We start from the raw sequence: 6,150 nt of genomic DNA, 5'->3' as shown, positions 1-6,150 counted from the left end.
CACACCAAAAAATACTGCATTTAGAGTTGAAAATAATAAAAAAAAACCAGAATACTGTGGTAACTATAGTAACCTGCTTTTATAAGGCTCCTTGTATTTAGCAGGGTTAACATACTTGACAGAAACAGTAAGTTTTCATTATCATCACTGACAATTGCAAAGATCCCCTCACCCAAGTAAATAAAGAACCCCCAACTTTTCCATTCATTTAGAGAATATAGATGCAAAGTGTTGTGTGGTAATTGTTTAGTATTCCCTCTGGTTCACTTGGAAATACAGCTATTGACTTTAAAGACTTGATAGTATTGGGAAGAGATGCACATGTGTACAACAGGGGAGATATTAATAGCTCACGCTGTGCTTTATGCCCCGAATTTTTCCTTTTCATGCTGGAGTAATATATGTAATCTACACTTGGATACATTTCCCCCCATTCTGCAGTTGAGAACTGTGGTGAATGCAGTCAACGAACACTAGGCTGAATTCTGTTTCAATATTTCATGGCATATTATAAATATCAAGAAAGGAAGGAAGGAAGGAAGGAAGGAAGGAAGGAAGGAAGGAAGGAAGGAAGGAAGGAAACATACAGAGAGGGTTGTATCCAATGTAGCACAAAGGCATGTTCCACATTTTGCTTGTAACTTTCTTGCACAGTCTGTGGCACAACAGGTTTCCACTAGTGCAACTGTTGTGTTGGATTCCCCAGTTACACATTAAAACCCATCCACTAGAGCAGGGATGTCCAACAGGTCAACCGCGATCGACAGGTCGATCCCCTGAAGATCATGGTCTATCACAGATGATCGCGGGATGCGTTTAGATCTCGTGATTCAAAAAGAAGTTGAAAGAATGTCTCCACCCTCCGCCGTCCTTGCTCTTGGCTCCGGTATTTACTGCAAACTCATTTAAAATATTAAGTGGTAATAAAAGAAACCACTCTTTGTGTCTTGCTAAATGAATGTTTGGATTAGGAGTAGCCAACATAGTGGCCTTCAGATGATGTGGACTACAACTGCAACCAACCCCAGCCAGTCTGGCCAGTGGGGCAAGGATGAAGTGAATTATAGTTCACAATATCAGAAGGAAACCATGGAAGATGGAGCAAGCTTGTTTTTTCCTACTCCAGAGGATAGAACCCGAACCAATGGCTTCGAGTTATGAGAAAGGAGATTTTGACTAAACATCCAGAAGAAGTTCTGATGGTAAGAGCTGTTCAACAGTGGAATGAACTCCCTTGGAAGGTGGTAGGGCTCTCGTTCTGTGGAGGTTTTTAACCAGAGGTTGGATGGCCATTTGTGGGGCACTGTTATACAGTGGTTCCGCTCCTTTCTCCTGGGCCATGTCCAGAAAGTGATGTTGGGGGATGAATGTTCAAACCCCTGGGCTCTCACTTGTGGGGTGCCTCAGGGCTCAATCCTCTCCCCCATGCTTTTCAACATCTATATGAAGCCGCTGGGAGGGATCATCAGGGGGTTTGGCCTGGGTGTTCATCAGTATGTTCACCAGCTCTACCTCTCTTTTAAATCATAACCAGTGGAGAGCCTGTCTGAGTGTCTGGAGGTGGTTGGAGGATGGATAGTGGCTAACAGATTGAGGTTGAATCCTGACAAGATAGGAGTACTGTTTCGGGGGGACAGGGGGTAGCCAGGTGTGGGGGACTCCCTGGTCCTGAATGGAGTAACTGTGCCCCTGAAGGACCAGGTGGGCAGCCTGGGAGTCATTCTGGACTCACAGCTGTCCATGGAGGCACAGGTCAAGTCTGTATCCAGGGCAGCTGTCTACCAGATCCATCTGGTATGGCAGCTGAGACCCTCCCTACCTGCACACTGTCTCGCCAGAGTGGTGCATGCTCTGGTTATCTCCCGCTTGGACTACTGCAATTCTGTGTGGGGCTACCTATGAAGGCGACTTGGAAACTACAACTAATCCAGAATTCGGCAGCTAGACTGTTGACCAGGAGTGGACACCTGGACCATAAAACACCAGTCCTAAAGGATCTTCATTGGCTCCCAACGCATTTCTGAGCAAAATTCAAAGTGTTAGTGTTTCTGACCTTTAAAGCCCTAAATGGGATCAGCCCAGTATACCTGAAGGAGCGTCTCCACCCTCATTGCTCAGCCCGGACACTGAGGCCCTCCTCCTGAGGGTCTTCTGCTGGTTCTCTCACTGTGAGAAGTGAAGTTACAGGGAACCAGGCAGAGGGCCTTCTCGGTAGTGGCGCCCTCCCTGTGGAACTATCTGACTTTTAGAAGACATCTGAAGGCAGCTTTGTTTAGGGAAGTCTTTAAGGATTGATGTTTTTATTACATTTTCAAATATGTTGTAAGCCGCCCAGAGTGGCTGGCGAAACCCAGTCAGATGGGTGGGGAATAATAATAATAATAATAATAAATGCTTTAGCTGAGATTACTGCAGTGCAGAAGGTTGAATGAGATGGCCGTTGGGATCCCTTCCAAATCTATGATTCTTATTCTATTCTTAGCTATGAAGAGAATCTGCAACCCAGCTTATTTGGTACATTTAAAACAGATGCAGTCCATCCGGCTGTATCCTAATAAAATAGAAGGCAGCTAAAGAGTTAGAGTTTTGAAAAACAGCTATGTTTGCAGAGATGCATTCCCTCTTTCATTAGCATGTAACTCCCATCAGGTTAGGGCATAGCAGACATATAAGCAAAAATGTAAAACATTTCTATAAATAAAAAGATTGCAAACAATAAAAAAAACTTAGCAAGGCAATAACAGATACAGCATCTTGCCCATCATAATAAAGAATATAAGTGGAAATGTGTCCTTTAATTCAATAATAAATAAAAAGTCATACATTTCAGTCAAATGGTGCTTGGTACTTTTCTTTCAAATGCAGTGACTGCAGGTTACCATGGTTACAGAGAACTGTAGTGTTCTCTTTTGGTATAACTGCTGAATATTTGTAGACAAAGCACTGAAATGTATCTTCCACACCCGCTCTGGTGTCTGTCTAGAAGTTACTACACTAGCTGGGAATTTGAATAATTGGCTCACCATATTCAATGTGAAGCTTTCTCAGTGAGCACCAAGACTGAACAGAAGAGTGAGTTGTAAAAATGAGTCTGAATTAGTGATGGGCACATTGCCTGAGAATAAGATGAGCTAATCCATCTTCCTAACCCCAAAACTGAGAAAACACTCAGCTGCTTCTGAGCCAATCTGTGTTGATTTGTTGCAGCTTCCGCACCTCCCCAGCACCTTCTCTGGAGCCTCTCAATCTTCTCCCAACACTCTAGCATCCATTTCTGAGCCTGCTTCCCATCTCCCACCTTCCAAACATCTCCTTCTCCCCCACCTGCTCACTTAAAATATAACAAGAGCCCTGCTAGGTCAGGCCAAAGGCATTCAGTTCTCGTGATGGCTGACCAGACACCTTTGGGAAGCCCACAAGCAGACCCCAAGTGTGAATCCCCTTCCCACACTCATGATACCCAGAAGCTAGTATCCGAGGCGGGTGGCACTGTGGTCTAAACCACTGAGCCTCTTGGGCTTGCCGATCAGAAGGTCGGCGGTTTGAATCCCCGCAATGGAGTGAGCTCCCACTGCTCTATCCCAGCTCCTGCCAACCTAGCAGTTCGAAAGCATACCAGTGCAAGTAGATAAATAGGTACTGCTCCAGCGGGAAGTTAAACGGTGTTTCCGTGCTCTCTGGCTTCTGCCATGGTGTTCTGTTGCACCAGAAGCAGTTTAGTCATGCTGGCCACATGACCCAGAAAGCTATCTGTGGACAAACACTGGTTCCCTCAGCCTGAAGCGAGATGAGTGTCACAACCCCATAGTCACCTTTCACTGGACTTAACCGTCCAGGGGTCCTTTACCTTTTATTCGGAGGCATATTGCCTCAGACAGTGAAGGCAGAACACACCATGTTATATGTACAGAAATGGAAAGAAGTGAAGGTTCCAATGAAGGAGGAACGGCTTTTAAAAGTAATGGACCATGCAGGAACATCAAAGCTGACAGCAATATTAAGAGATCAAAACGATGAACTTTCTATAGAAGAATGGAGGCTTCTCCATTGGACTATTTACAAAAGTACCATAATCAAATGAAACTGCGGGCAGGATTTGGGACAGGAGCAGCGGAAGAAAAAGGATAAAGTCATTTTATTAGAGGGATTTTTGTAATAGCTAAGTGTTTGATATATAATGCAGTAGAAAGGGGTTTGAACAAAAACGCTGTGGGGAGGGGGGGCGAGAAGTCAATATATGAAATAATGTAATTAATTGATTTGGAGCCAATTTGTGAAACTTTGGAAAAATCTAATGGAAAATTAAAATGGGGAAAAGGCAAAACACAACCGTCAGGACTAGTAGACGCTCATAGCTTTGTCTGTCTAATCTGCCTACCTCAAGGCTGCAGCTACTGGTGTCAGTATGGATGTGTAGATTTTTGCACACCTTATGTGATGTGACTCAGCACAAGGAGCTTTCTGTATTCCTATTTTATGAACACCTGGTTCGTGTTCCTCCTCCTCATCGCCTAGTTCCGATTTATTTACTGCCACCCCGAGATTTTGTGTAAATCAAACATATCTCTTTCCATTTCTTTAAGAGCCCTGTGCTGGAAAACAGGAGAGAAGCACTACACCAAAGTCTCTGCCTGCCCTCTAGGCCCATTCTGAACATCATTAGGCCTAAATGACCACTTGGTTAGTTTTCTAATCGCTTAGAATTTTTCTGTCAAACTAGATTAGCCTTTACTCGAGCCCTATTAGATTTCAGTTTCCTTTTGCTTGGGATATACTTAGCGCTCCCACCGTTTTTCTCAACTGTTTTAACTGCCCAAAATCTCTCCTCCCAGCTGATCAATATTCTGCCCATTACAGACCCGTGTTCCTCTATTTAAGCACAGTTAGCCAAGTGCATGCTCCTTCATATGTACAAGTATGGCTAAGGGATCCATTAGCCGGTTTCTAGAGACGCATTGAAGGGATGTTCTGCTTTTCCTTGGCTAAAGATCTATACTGGTTACTTGTCTCGGATGTGCATGGGAGGATGCTGGACAGCAGCAACCCTTGAGCCATTGCTAGGTTGCCAGGAAGCATCAGGAACCATCTTCACTGCTGCATACAAATGCAAGTGATTTCAAGCTGTTGCCCTCCTCCCGAGTCCCACCAAGCCCAGCTGAGGAATATTAACCACACAGACTGGCCTACACTGGCTGAGTGGCACTTTTCCCTCATATAACTGTAGGGCAGCAAATATCAGCTTCCAAAACAATGCTGCTCCGGCTTACATCTTGGTTGTACACCTGCTTTTGCTGGAAGTGCCCCAGTTTTGGATCACCACTTCTGCCATCTTGCTATTTCCATTAAACTTGTCTCATCTTTGTTTCGCCCCATTCTTTGCTGATGTCTGCTGGTCTCCATTGTTGCATATACAGTGCTAACTTGGGTTACTGACGCTTCAGGTTACAGACACTTCAGGTTACAGACACTTCAGGTTACAGACTCCACTAACCCAGAAATAATACCTCGGGTTAAGAACTTTGCTTCAGGATGAGAACAGAAATCGTGCGGCAGAGCAGCGGCAGCAGCAGGAGGCCCCATTAGCTAAAGTGGTACCTCAGATTAAGAACAGTTTCAGGTTAAGAACGGACCTCCAGAAGGAATTAAGTTCTTAACCCGAGGTAGCACTGTACCTGCTTGCTGAATTGCTGACCACCTTGGCCATATAACTGCCTCCTTGGTCAAACTTGATTTCCTTCATGACTTGCCTTGGCTTGGTTTGGCAGCCTGAGTCATTTGCAGTTACTGCTTTGCATGGACCTAATGTTGTAGCTATGTAGTATAAGTTGCCTCAGAAAATCAGATGAATACCTACAACAACCTTCACAACCTGGTGCCCTGTTTTGGACTACAACTCCCATCAGCCCCAGCCAGCATAGTCACTGGTCAGGGATCATACAAAGTACAAAGCTTCTAGAGGAAACCAGAGGTATCACGGTCCTGAGCCATTTAAGTCTTTATGGGTCAAAACCAGCACTCAGAATTGGGCCTAGAAGCTAATTGGCAGCCAGCTAAGGTTGCTTTGTTCAAACCATTTTGCCACAGTGAGCAACGTGGCCAATGAATTCTGCACCAGCTGACGTTTCTGAACCGACTGAAGAGAAAGCCCCA

The 6,150-nt window shown here is 44.8% G+C and overlaps 1 protein-coding gene across 2 annotated transcripts in view; it reads left to right on the top strand.

The window, feature by feature from the left end:
* The window catches only part of TAFA1 (TAFA chemokine like family member 1), a 355,184-nt gene that overhangs the window by 244,607 nt on the left and 104,427 nt on the right, over positions 1-6,150 (top strand). The gene's annotated exons all lie outside the window — the stretch shown is intronic.

The sequence above is a fragment of the Podarcis vaucheri genome (assembly GCF_965113315.1).
Source record: "Podarcis vaucheri genome assembly, chromosome: 2".
Lineage (NCBI taxonomy): Eukaryota > Metazoa > Chordata > Lepidosauria > Squamata > Lacertidae > Podarcis > Podarcis vaucheri.
The sequence above is the reverse complement of the archived record's forward strand: the minus strand, read 5'-3'. Positions and strand labels throughout refer to the sequence as shown.